The sequence below is a fragment of the Salmo trutta genome, chromosome 38 (assembly GCF_901001165.1).
Source record: "Salmo trutta chromosome 38, fSalTru1.1, whole genome shotgun sequence".
Classification (NCBI taxonomy): Eukaryota; Metazoa; Chordata; class Actinopteri; order Salmoniformes; family Salmonidae; genus Salmo; species Salmo trutta.
This window is the reverse complement of record NC_042994.1, coordinates 11,563,208-11,577,898: the sequence shown is the minus strand read 5'-3', so window position 1 is coordinate 11,577,898 and position 14,691 is coordinate 11,563,208. Positions and strand designations below refer to the sequence as shown.

Below are 14,691 nucleotides of genomic sequence, written 5' to 3'. Positions count from 1 at the left end.
GCATCACATATAGCCAAAAAACAGCTAAATGCAGCACTAACCTTTTACAAACTTCATCAGATGACACACCTAGGACATCATGTTACACACAGCATGCAATCTTTTGTTCAATAAAGGTCATATTTCTATATAAAAACAGCATTTTACATCGGCACCTGAGGTTGACTAACTATTTTCCCATATAATGCGTCCCGGGAAACAGTGCTACAATTTTATAAATTACTATTCGAAAACGATTTTTTTAATATCTATTGTCAATCTAAGATTTATAGATGAATATCTCTTGAAAACACCAGTCAAAACAGATTTTAAATTAACTTTACAGGGTAATCACACTTTGAGATCAAATGGGATGCGATACCCAGAAATTGAGCTCGAAAACCTAGCTCGGCGCCATCTTTGAACATTTGAGCACGTAACATCTGATATTGTATAATATCGCCAATAATCCCTCACCTTTAGTTGTCTTCATCAGAAATCACTTCCCGATGTCCCAGGTCCATGACAAATGTATTTTCGGTCGAAAAAGTCCATGCTTTATGTTCCATTAGCTTCCTCTTGTTAGCGCGTCCTAAGGCTGTAATCAAATGTCGATCCGTGGGCGGCAGCTGTCTAACGCAAAATGACTGTTTACGGTAAGTTAGGGTCGTTCAAACATGTCAAACGTTGTATCAAGAAATCGTCAGGGCCTGTTTCAACAAGAAAGCCAATCAGATTCAAGTGGGACGATTTCATTGTGTTTCAAAAAACTTCCAAAGGTGGGGGAAGACACGGCCGCCAACGTCACAATGCTCATGGCCCTCCGACTGTGACCAATTGCCACATCGTCTCTTTCACTGAGTTTCTACCGTAGAACCCTCAAAACACTTTGTAAAGACTGGGGACATCTAGTGGAAGCACTGGAAAGTGCTCAATTTTCATTTTTTTACGTTGTGATTTATAGGTAAGGCTGTGAAGTCGAGTCCACAATTCAGATTTCCACTTCCTGGTTCAATCGGTCTCGGGGTTTTGACTGCCATACGAGTTCTGTTATACTCACAGACACCATTCAAACAGTTTTAGAAAATTTAGGGTGTTTTCTATCCATATAAAATAAGTATATGCATGTCTTAGCTTCTGACTTTGATTAGTAGGCCGTTGAAAATGGGAACGATTTTTTTTCCAAAATGCGCTGTGGCGCCCCCTATCCTAGGGGAACGGCAAGAAGTTTTAAACCCAGAAACTTTGTTTGCCGACTGCTCACAAAACGGGACTGTTACAAACCTGCTATTTTACACAGACCACACTACTGCCTGGCATACAGCTGTAACTAGCCATTTCAGCTATACCACGAAGAAAGGCATCTGCAAGGGAAGACAAATCCACATTTTTGAGGACAGCGATAAGGACCAGGAAAACAGGTTTCTGACGGTAAACATGTATCAGAACGGCACTATCATGGTCCAGGGCAGTGAGGCTGCACTCAGCTCTGTTGTGCAGGACTTCCCCACCCTAATGAAGATAGCAGAAAGTAAAAAAGACAAGGACAGCACCCCGACCTCTCCCCTCACCTCAGGCACCCCAACAGCAGGACTATCCTCCCCCCTGCCTGCCTACAACCACCAGAGCCAAGACCACACTACCATCAGCCTGTTGAGAGACAGGCTGGCTCTGTTAGAGGTATGGGTTACTGAGCTGAAGGAGCAGCCCCCCAGCTACACCACCTCCAGCCCAGACACAGAGCTTCTACAGGACCAGATCAACCAGTGCAGGACCCAGCTGAAGAACTCTGTCCAGGAGCTGAGAGAGAGCCTTACCACAGCGCTTGAGGAGGTAAAGGCCACCATGAGGAGAGAGCTAGTGCAGGTAAAGGAGGAGATGGCAAAGGAGTTGTATGTCATCAAGAGGGTGCTACAGCAGAGAGAACAGACTGTAGAGACTCCCAGAGAGAAGCTGCAGCCCCTCACCACCCCTAACAACCCCACTGACCCACCTTTACCCACAATCCCCCCCATACCGACAACACTTTACCCACACCCCCAGTCAACAAAGAGGCCCACATAGAGACACCTACTACAGAGAGAAGCTCTCTGGCCCCCCCTGACACACCCCCACACACCCCTCCATGTACACAGGCCCTGTTTACTCCAGCCCCAGACCGAAAACGCACTAATCTGGTAAAACCCACTGAGGTGGCCATCCTCATTGACTCAAATGGGAAATTCATTCAAGAAGATAAACTCTTCCCCCAACACAAGGTGTGCAAAATATGGTGCCCAAAAACACAAGATGCACTCCACATCCTGTCCCAGCCTGACTTTGGCACACCAGGCCACATTATTATTCACACCGGCACCAACAACCTGCGAGAGGAGCAGGAGAGAGTAGGCAGCCTGGTCAACAGAGTAGCAGAGAGGGCCTCTGAGTGGTTCCCCAACTCCCACATCACCATCTCCACTCTGCTGCCCCGCAAAGACTTTCATCCCCGTACCATCCAGAAAGTCAACGCTGACATCACCAGAGGGTGTGGCCTACTCCCGAACATACACATTGCTCACCACCCAACAATCACCCCAGAGCATCTACACGACCACTCCCACCTGAGGAAGCAGACAGTAGGGATGTTTGCCAAGTCCCTAAAGGATGTAGCACTTGGTAGACAAACACCCCATGCTGTACTGGACAGAGGAGACCCCTACCAGACCACTGCACCACCAAGGAGCCCCAGGCCCCTTCAACGCCACACCAGACCCAGTGCACCCCACAGGCCCCACCCACCCCCAGAGCATCACCACTTCCATCGGCTTAGCCAGACCAGACCGGGCCCAGCCTATTATCCCGCACCAGACCACCACCCCTACCAGACCAGAGAGGAAGTCCCACGGCCCAGACCTGGCCCCCCTCCACCTCACAGGGCCCAACAGCAGGACCAGCGCAGCTACGCGGAGGTCGTCAGAGGACAGGAGAACCCTGTAGGATTAAGTGAGATTAAACAGCTCCTCTAATACATCTGCACTAAACTGCACTAAACACACACGGACGCATACACACACACACCACACACACACACACACACACACCTATTGTACTAGAATTTACTTGTTCAATGAATAGGAATATTTAACAGAATAACAGAATAAATGTTAGCTGATATCCTGTTTATCTCACTCTTAACAACTTATTAGTTAATCGTTACTGTATTTCTGACTGCTACTCTTTCTTTTTGCAACATGAAATCACTATCAGCATGTGGAACATTCAGGGTCTAAACTCATCAACCTTTGGTCTGAAGAGTTTAGCACTGGAGTTCAACAAAAATCTGAAAGATGTTGACGTCATCATTCTGCAGGAGACATGGTGTAAGGCTGACGTTGTCACTCACTGTCCCACAGGCTACAGAGAGGTCATTGTGCCATCACAGAAACACAGCTCTGTCAATAGAGGCAGAGACTCTGGAGGATTGATCATTTGGTACAAATCCGAACTACAAAATCTAATTGATCCCCTCAAAATTGGCAAATACCACATTTGGTTAAAACTAAAAAAATAACTTGTACTGACAGAAAAAGATGTGTTCCTTTGCGCAATATATATCCCCCCCTCAGAATCCCCATATTACTCAGAGGAGATCTTCCCCACCCTCGAGGAAGAGACGTGCCATTTCCAGGCCCAGGGAAATGTGCTCATCTGTGGGGACACAAATGCGTGCACAGGAACACTACCTGATCTAACGAGCACACGAGGGGACAGCTTTATTACAGGCCATACTGTTTCTAACTATCTTAATCTCCCCCATAGAAACAACAGTGACAGCACCGTCAACAAAAACGGAAGGGATCTTTTGCAGCTCTGTAGAAGCCTGGGTCTGTACTTTGTCAATGGTAGGTTACGGGGGAACTCTTTGGGGAGATTCACCTATTGCTCACCTCTTGGCCACAGTACAGTATACTATATGATCACAGACATGGACCCTTTCTCTCTCAGCTCATTCACTGTCAAGCCACTAACACCTCTGTCTGATCACAGCCAAATTACGTTGTTCCTCAAAAGAACAGACCTGGAAACAACCACACATTCACAGCCCAGTAAGCTGTACAACATCAGAAATTCATACAGATGGGCCCAAAACAGCACAGAAGAATACCAGAAAGCAACCTGGAACCAAAATATCCAAACACTCTTAGATAACTTTCTGGATACCACATTCACTCACAGTAAAGAAGGCATCAATCTAGCAGTACGAAACATCAACTATATATTCAGGCAAATGGCAAAAGAAGCACAATTGAAATTGATAAAAAACAAAACTAAAAAAAATCACAGATGACAACTGGTTTGATGCAGATTGTAAAATTATAAGGAAAAAACTTAGAACACTATCCAACCAAAAGCACAGATACCCAAATAATGGTGAATTACGCCTTCATTACTGTGAGACTTTAAAACTCTATAAACGTACACTCAGAACCAAAAAAGCACAGTACAACATAAGCAGCTGACACTAATTGAGGAGTCCATAAACACAAACAACTTTTGGCAAAATTGGAAAAAACTAAAAAAATCTAAACAAGAGGAATTAGCAATACAAAATGGTGACATATGGACAACCCATTTCAAAACACTCTACAACACCGTTCAAATTGACACAAACGCAGAACAACGCCAAATCCATGAGAAGTTGAATGGATTAGAAAAAGCTATAAAGGACAATCAAAACCCATTGGACTCCCCAATTACTGACCAGGAGCTCTATAAGAAACTTCAGGCTCTCAAATTTAAAAAAGCCTGCGGACCTGATGGCATCCTAAATGAGATGCTCAAACTCACTAGTACAAAATTTCAATTGGCTATATTAAAATTGTTTAATTTGATCCTGAGTGTAGGTTATTTCCCTGACATCTGGAATCAAGGACTCATAACCCCAATCTTTAAGAATGGAGACAAATTTGACCCTAACAATTACAGAGGCATTTGTGTGAACAGTAACCTGGGGAAGGTTTTCTGTAGTATCATCAATGTAAGAGTTCTAAACTTCCTTAATAAGCACAGTGTCTTGAGTAAAAGCCAAATTGGATTTATACCAAAACATCGCACAACTGATCATATTTACACCTTACACACCCTGATAGATAAACATGTCCACCAAAATAATACCAAAATATACACTTGCTTTATCGACTTCCAAAAAGCATTTGATTCTATTTGGCATACAGGACTGTTCTACAAAGTTATTGAAAGTGGTGTAGGGGGTAAAACATATGACATAATTAAATCAATGTATACTGGCAATACGTGCAGCATTAAAATTGGTAAGAAAAGGACAGAATTCTTTAACCAGGGGCGGGGCCTTCGTCAGGGTTGCAATCTGAGCCCTGCACTCTTCAATATTTACATTAACGAATTGGCCACTATTCTAGAAAAATCCTCAGCCCCTGGTGTTAGTCTCCACAATTCAGAAGTTAAATGCCTACTCTTCGCAGATGACCTATGCCTGCTGTCACCCACAGCACCTGGCCTACAGCAGAGCCTGGACCTGCTAGAGCAGTACTGCCAGACCTGGGCCCTGGCAGTAAACCCCAAAAAGACTAAAATAATGATTTTCCAGAGAAGATCCAGATCTCAGGGAATTAGACCAAAGTTCTCAATTGGTACAAAATATATAGAGTACTGTACACACTACAATTACTTAGGTTTAAAAATAAGCTCAACTGGACACCTTAATGAGGCAGTGAATGAACTGAGAGAGAAAGCACGCAGGGCATTCTACGCCATTAAAAAGCAAATTCAAATTGAAATACCTATTAAAATTTGGCTAAAACTAATTGAATATGTCATTGAACCAATTGCACTTTATGGCAGCGAGGTGTGGGGTCCACTTGCAAAACAAGATTTCATCAAATGGGACAAACACCCCATTGAAACCCTACATGCAGAGTTCTGTAAGATTCTCCTACGTGTCCAGAGGAAAACTACAAACAATGCATGCAGGGCAGAATTAGGCCAATATCCACTAATAATAAAAACTCAAAAAAGAGCAATTAAGTTTTGGAAACATCTAAAATACAGTGACCCCCTCTCATATCATTACCAAGCCCTGCAATGCCAAGAGCTGAGCAAAGAAAAGAGTCCCCTCATCCAGCTGGTCCTGGGGCTGAGTTCACAAACCTGTTCTACTAACACACTGAAGCCTCAGGACCAGAACATCCAATCAATCAGAATAAACCAAATTACAACACAGTCAAAACAAAACTACATTGCTTATTGGGAAACACAAGCACAAACACAAAGCAAAATGCAGTGCTATCTGGCCCTAAATCGACAGTATACTATGGCTAAATATTTGACCATGGTTACTGATCAAAACCTTAGAAAAACCTTGACAAAGTACAGGCTCAGTGAGCACAGCCTTGCCATTGAGAAGGGTAGACACAGGAAAACCTGGCTCCCTGTAGAGGAAAGGCTGTGCAACCACTGCACAACACCAGAACCTGAGACGGAGCTGCATTTCCTGACAAAATGTCAAAAATATAAAACAATTAGAGAGTGTCATTTCCCCAAATTTGAAATCCTTATTCAAGGTTTTAAAGACCTCTCTGATGAGGATAGGCTACCCGTCCTGTTGGGGGAGGACGCAGAGAGCTGTGGGTTGGCAGCGCACTACATTGCTGCCTGCCATAAGTTGAGGGACAGTGTCTGACAGACCAATAAACCTGCACATGTCCTCAACTGTATGATTATTGTTATTGTTGAATGTATGGTTATATTGACCGTTGGTTATTGTTGTTATTGTTGTCCCGTTGACAATTTTTGATTCTCATTTTTATTTATTTTTTATATTGTAAATATCCAAAGTAAGCTTTGGCAATATGTACATTGTTACGTCATGCCAATAAAGCGAATTGAATTGAATTGAATTGAGAGAGAGAGAGAGACAGAGAGAGAGAGAGAGAAAGAGAGAGAGAGAGAGAACGAGAGAGAGAGAGAGAGACAGAGAGAGAGAGAGAGAGACAGAGAGAGAGAGACAGAGAGAGAGACAGAGAGAGAGAGAGAGAGACAGAGAGAGAGAGAGAGAGACAGAGAGAGAGAGAGAGAGAGAGAGCGAGAGAGAGAGAGACAGAGAGAGAGAGAGACAGAGAGAGAGCGAGAGAGAGAGAGAGAGAGAGAGACAGAGAGCGAGAGACAGAGAGAGAGAGAGAGAGAGAGAGAGACAGAGAGAGCGAGACAGAGAGAGAGAGAGAGAGAGAGAGTTACATTGAGAAGTCATGCAGAAGAACAGCTCCTGACTTGTTATAACTTTTTGGTTGTTAAGAGCGAGATTGACACGACTAAATTAGCAAAAAATGTATAGGTAATCTAATTGTACAACTGAAGATCAAAACAGGAGGAAAAGATTGACAGAGAGTGAGTAAAAAGACCAATCTTCATCGTGGTAGCTAGCCAAATTCAAATCTGTCAGCTAGCTTACCGTCTAGCTCTAACCGTTGACTGGTGGTAACCATAGCAACATGGCCACTGAGGCAGCGCTAGCAGCGACAGCAACGGCAGAGACTGAGAGACTTTCTCCGTTGTTTTTTGAATACCCAGCAGAAATCAAATCAGAGAAGGGAAGAATCAACTTTAACCTCTTGAATGTCTCATCCCGTTAGCGGGATCATTTTCCAGCGAAAACTCCTAGCGACATTAGCATAACGAAATTCAATATATTTTTTTTTTTCAAATATAGGGCTGTCTCATATCGTTTTATAGATACACCTCTCTTGAATCGACCCTCGTTGTCCGATTTCAAAAAGGTTTTACAGGAAAAGCACAATATTAGATTACGTTAGAGGAGTACTTTGTAAAAATCGCATCATATGAATTTTCCAACCAAGCACACGCATCACATATAGCCAAAAAACAGCTAAATGCAGCACTAACCTTTTACAAACTTCATCAGATGACACACCTAGGACATCATGTTACACACAGCATGCAATCTTTTGTTCAATAAAGGTCATATTTCTATATAAAAACAGCATTTTACATCGGCACCTGAGGTTGACTAACTATTTTCCCATATAATGCGTCCCGGGAAACAGTGCTACAATTTTATAAATTACTATTCGAAAACGATTTTTTTAATATATATTGTCAATCTAAGATTTATAGATGAATATCTCTTGAAAACACCAGTCAAAACAGATTTTAAATTAACTTTACAGGGTAATCACACTTTGAGATCAAATGGGATGCGATACCCAGAAATTGAGCTCGAAAACCTAGCTCGGCGCCATCTTTGAACATTTGAGCACGTAACATCTGATATTGTATAATATCGCCAATAATCCCTCACCTTTAGTTGTCTTCATCAGAAATCACTTCCCGATGTCCCAGGTCCATGACAAATGTATTTTCGGTCGAAAAAGTCCATGCTTTATGTTCCATTAGCTTCCTCTTGTTAGCGCGTCCTAAGGCTGTAATCAAATGTCGATCCGTGGGCGGCAGCTGTCTAACGCAAAATGACTGTTTACGGTAAGTTAGGGTCGTTCAAACATGTCAAACGTTGTATCAAGAAATCGTCAGGGCCTGTTTCAACAAGAAAGCCAATCAGATTCAAGTGGGACGATTTCATTGTGTTTCAAAAAACTTCCAAAGGTGGGGGCAGACACGGCCGCCAACGTCACAATGCTCATGGCCCTCCGACTGTGACCAATTGCCACATCGTCTCTTTCACTGAGTTTCTACCGTAGAACCCTCAAAACACTTTGTAAAGACTGGGGACATCTAGTGGAAGCACTGGAAAGTGCTCAATTTTCATTTTTTTACGTTGTGATTTATAGGTAAGGCTGTGAAGTCGAGTCCACAATTCAGATTTCCACTTCCTGGTTCAATCGGTCTCGGGGTTTTGACTGCCATACGAGTTCTGTTATACTCACAGACACCATTCAAACAGTTTTAGAAAATTTAGGGTGTTTTCTATCCATATAAAATAAGTATATGCATGTCTTAGCTTCTGACTTTGATTAGTAGGCCGTTGAAAATGGGAACGATTTTTTTCCAAAATGCGCTGTGGCGCCCCCTATCCTAGGGGAACGGCAAGAAGTTTTAAACCCAGAAACTTTGTTTGCCGACTGCTCACAAAACGGGACTGTTACAAACCTGCTATTTTACACAGACCACACTACTGCCTGGCATACAGCTGTAACTAGCCATTTCAGCTATACCACGAAGAAAGGCATCTGCAAGGGAAGACAAATCCACATTTTTGAGGACAGCGATAAGGACCAGGAAAACAGGTTTCTGACGGTAAACATGTATCAGAACGGCACTATCATGGTCCAGGGCAGTGAGGCTGCACTCAGCTCTGTTGTGCAGGACTTCCCCACCCTAATGAAGATAGCAGAAAGTAAAAAAGACAAGGACAGCACCCCGACCTCTCCCCTCACCTCAGGCACCCCAACAGCAGGACTATCCTCCCCCCTGCCTGCCTACAACCACCAGAGCCAAGACCACACTACCATCAGCCTGTTGAGAGACAGGCTGGCTCTGTTAGAGGTATGGGTTACTGAGCTGAAGGAGCAGCCCCCCAGCTACACCACCTCCAGCCCAGACACAGAGCTTCTACAGGACCAGATCAACCAGTGCAGGACCCAGCTGAAGAACTCTGTCCAGGAGCTGAGAGAGAGCCTTACCACAGCGCTTGAGGAGGTAAAGGCCACCATGAGGAGAGAGCTAGTGCAGGTAAAGGAGGAGATGGCAAAGGAGTTGTATGTCATCAAGAGGGTGCTACAGCAGAGAGAACAGACTGTAGAGACTCCCAGAGAGAAGCTGCAGCCCCTCACCACCCCTAACAACCCCACTGACCCACCTTTACCCACAATCCCCCCCCATACCGACAACACTTTACCCACACCCCCAGTCAACAAAGAGGCCCACATAGAGACACCTACTACAGAGAGAAGCTCTCTGGCCCCCCCTGACACACCCCCACACACCCCTCCATGTACACAGGCCCTGTTTACTCCAGCCCCAGACCGAAAACGCACTAATCTGGTAAAACCCACTGAGGTGGCCATCCTCATTGACTCAAATGGGAAATTCATTCAAGAAGATAAACTCTTCCCCCAACACAAGGTGTGCAAAATATGGTGCCCAAAAACACAAGATGCACTCCACATCCTGTCCCAGCCTGACTTTGGCACACCAGGCCACATTATTATTCACACCGGCACCAACAACCTGCGAGAGGAGCAGGAGAGAGTAGGCAGCCTGGTCAACAGAGTAGCAGAGAGGGCCTCTGAGTGGTTCCCCAACTCCCACATCACCATCTCCACTCTGCTGCCCCGCAAAGACTTTCATCCCCGTACCATCCAGAAAGTCAACGCTGACATCACCAGAGGGTGTGGCCTACTCCCGAACATACACATTGCTCACCACCCAACAATCACCCCAGAGCATCTACACGACCACTCCCACCTGAGGAAGCAGACAGTAGGGATGTTTGCCAAGTCCCTAAAGGATGTAGCACTTGGTAGACAAACACCCCATGCTGTACTGGACAGAGGAGACCCCTACCAGACCACTGCACCACCAAGGAGCCCCAGGCCCCTTCAACGCCACACCAGACCCAGTGCACCCCACAGGCCCCACCCACCCCCAGAGCATCACCACTTCCATCGGCTTAGCCAGACCAGACCGGGCCCAGCCTATTATCCCGCACCAGACCACCACCCCTACCAGACCAGAGAGGAAGTCCCACGGCCCAGACCTGGCCCCCCTCCACCTCACAGGGCCCAACAGCAGGACCAGCGCAGCTACGCGGAGGTCGTCAGAGGACAGGAGAACCCTGTAGGATTAAGTGAGATTAAACAGCTCCTCTAATACATCTGCACTAAACTGCACTAAACACACACGGACGCATACACACACACACCACACACACACACACACACACACCTATTGTACTAGAATTTACTTGTTCAATGAATAGGAATATTTAACAGAATAACAGAATAAATGTTAGCTGATATCCTGTTTATCTCACTCTTAACAACTTATTAGTTAATCGTTACTGTATTTCTGACTGCTACTCTTTCTTTTTGCAACATGAAATCACTATCAGCATGTGGAACATTCAGGGTCTAAACTCATCAACCTTTGGTCTGAAGAGTTTAGCACTGGAGTTCAACAAAAATCTGAAAGATGTTGACGTCATCATTCTGCAGGAGACATGGTGTAAGGCTGACGTTGTCACTCACTGTCCCACAGGCTACAGAGAGGTCATTGTGCCATCACAGAAACACAGCTCTGTCAATAGAGGCAGAGACTCTGGAGGATTGATCATTTGGTACAAATCCGAACTACAAAATCTAATTGATCCCCTCAAAATTGGCAAATACCACATTTGGTTAAAACTAAAAAAATAACTTGTACTGACAGAAAAAGATGTGTTCCTTTGCGCAATATATATCCCCCCCTCAGAATCCCCATATTACTCAGAGGAGATCTTCCCCACCCTCGAGGAAGAGACGTGCCATTTCCAGGCCCAGGGAAATGTGCTCATCTGTGGGGACACAAATGCGTGCACAGGAACACTACCTGATCTAACGAGCACACGAGGGGACAGCTTTATTACAGGCCATACTGTTTCTAACTATCTTAATCTCCCCCATAGAAACAACAGTGACAGCACCGTCAACAAAAACGGAAGGGATCTTTTGCAGCTCTGTAGAAGCCTGGGTCTGTACTTTGTCAATGGTAGGTTACGGGGGAACTCTTTGGGGAGATTCACCTATTGCTCACCTCTTGGCCACAGTACAGTATACTATATGATCACAGACATGGACCCTTTCTCTCTCAGCTCATTCACTGTCAAGCCACTAACACCTCTGTCTGATCACAGCCAAATTACGTTGTTCCTCAAAAGAACAGACCTGGAAACAACCACACATTCACAGCCCAGTAAGCTGTACAACATCAGAAATTCATACAGATGGGCCCAAAACAGCACAGAAGAATACCAGAAAGCAACCTGGAACCAAAATATCCAAACACTCTTAGATAACTTTCTGGATACCACATTCACTCACAGTAAAGAAGGCATCAATCTAGCAGTACGAAACATCAACTATATATTCAGGCAAATGGCAAAAGAAGCACAATTGAAATTGATAAAAAACAAAACTAAAAAAAATCACAGATGACAACTGGTTTGATGCAGATTGTAAAATTATAAGGAAAAAACTTAGAACACTATCCAACCAAAAGCACAGAGACCCAAATAATGGTGAATTACGCCTTCATTACTGTGAGACTTTAAAACTCTATAAACGTACACTCAGAACCAAAAAAGCACAGTACAACAGCAAGCAGCTGACACTAATTGAGGAGTCCATAAACACAAACAACTTTTGGCAAAATTGGGAAAAACTAAAAAAATCTAAACAAGAGGAATTAGCAATACAAAATGGTGACATATGGACAACCCATTTCAAAACACTCTACAACACCGTTCAAATTGACACAAACGCAGAACAACGCCAAATCCATGAGAAGTTGAATGGATTAGAAAAAGCTATAAAGGACAATCAAAACCCATTGGACTCCCCAATTACTGACCAGGAGCTCTATAAGAAACTTCAGGCTCTCAAATTTAAAAAAGCCTGCGGACCTGATGGCATCCTAAATGAGATGCTCAAACTCACTAGTACAAAATTTCAATTGGCTATATTAAAATTGTTTAATTTGATCCTGAGTGTAGGTTATTTCCCTGACATCTGGAATCAAGGACTCATAACCCCAATCTTTAAGAATGGAGACAAATTTGACCCTAACAATTACAGAGGCATTTGTGTGAACAGTAACCTGGGGAAGGTTTTCTGTAGTATCATCAATGTAAGAGTTCTAAACTTCCTTAATAAGCACAGTGTCTTGAGTAAAAGCCAAATTGGATTTATACCAAAACATCGCACAACTGATCATATTTACACCTTACACACCCTGATAGATAAACATGTCCACCAAAATAATACCAAAATATACACTTGCTTTATCGACTTCCAAAAAGCATTTGATTCTATTTGGCATACAGGACTGTTCTACAAAGTTATTGAAAGTGGTGTAGGGGGTAAAACATATGACATAATTAAATCAATGTATACTGGCAATACGTGCAGCATTAAAATTGGTAAGAAAAGGACAGAATTCTTTAACCAGGGGCGGGGCCTTCGTCAGGGTTGCAATCTGAGCCCTGCACTCTTCAATATTTACATTAACGAATTGGCCACTATTCTAGAAAAATCCTCAGCCCCTGGTGTTAGTCTCCACAATTCAGAAGTTAAATGCCTACTCTTCGCAGATGACCTATGCCTGCTGTCACCCACAGCACCTGGCCTACAGCAGAGCCTGGACCTGCTAGAGCAGTACTGCCAGACCTGGGCCCTGGCAGTAAACCCCAAAAAGACTAAAATAATGATTTTCCAGAGAAGATCCAGATCTCAGGGAATTAGACCAAAGTTCTCAATTGGTACAAAATATATAGAGTACTGTACACACTACAATTACTTAGGTTTAAAAATAAGCTCAACTGGACACCTTAATGAGGCAGTGAATGAACTGAGAGAGAAAGCACGCAGGGCATTCTACGCCATTAAAAAGCAAATTCAAATTTGAAATACCTATTAGAATTTGGCTAAAACTAATTGAATATGTCATTGAACCAATTGCACTTTATGGCAGCGAGGTGTGGGGTCCACTTGCAAAACAAGATTTCATCAAATGGGACAAACACCCCATTGAAACCCTACATGCAGAGTTCTGTAAGATTCTCCTACGTGTCCAGAGGAAAACTACAAACAATGCATGCAGGGCAGAATTAGGCCAATATCCACTAATAATAAAAACTCAAAAAAGAGCAATTAAGTTTTGGAAACATCTAAAATACAGTGACCCCCTCTCATATCATTACCAAGCCCTGCAATGCCAAGAGCTGAGCAAAGAAAAGAGTCCCCTCATCCAGCTGGTCCTGGGGCTGAGTTCACAAACCTGTTCTACTAACACACTGAAGCCTCAGGACCAGAACATCCAATCAATCAGAATAAACCAAATTACAACACAGTCAAAACAAAACTACATTGCTTATTGGGAAACACAAGCACAAACACAAAGCAAAATGCAGTGCTATCTGGCCCTAAATCGACAGTACACTATGGCTAAATATTTGACCATGGTTACTGATCAAAACCTTAGAAAAACCTTGACAAAGTACAGGCTCAGTGAGCACAGCCTTGCCATTGAGAAGGGTAGACACAGGAAAACCTGGCTCCCTGTAGAGGAAAGGCTGTGCAACCACTGCACAACAGCAGAACCTGAGACGGAGCTGCATTTCCTGACAAAATGTAAAAAATATAAAACAATTAGAGAGTGTCATTTCCCCAAATTTGAAACCCTTATTCAAGGTTTTAAAGACCTCTCTGATGAGGATAGGCTACCCATCCTGTTGGGGGAGGACGCAGAGAGCTGTGGGTTGGCAGCGCACTACATTGCTGCCTGCCATAAGTTGAGGGACAGTGTCTGACAGACCAATAAACCTGCACATGTCCTCAACTGTATGATTATTGTTATTGTTGAATGTATGGTTATATTGACCGTTGGTTATTGTTGTTACTGTTGTCCCGTTGACAATTTTTGATTCTCATTTTTATTTATTTTTTATATTGTAAATATCCAAAGTAA

The 14,691-nt window shown here is 43.7% G+C and overlaps 1 protein-coding gene across 2 annotated transcripts in view; it reads right to left on the bottom strand.

Moving 5' to 3' along the window:
* Window positions 1-14,691, bottom strand: part of LOC115178534 (ubiquitin carboxyl-terminal hydrolase 43) — a 149,355-nt gene that overhangs the window by 12,875 nt on the left and 121,789 nt on the right. The window lies entirely within an intron of this gene.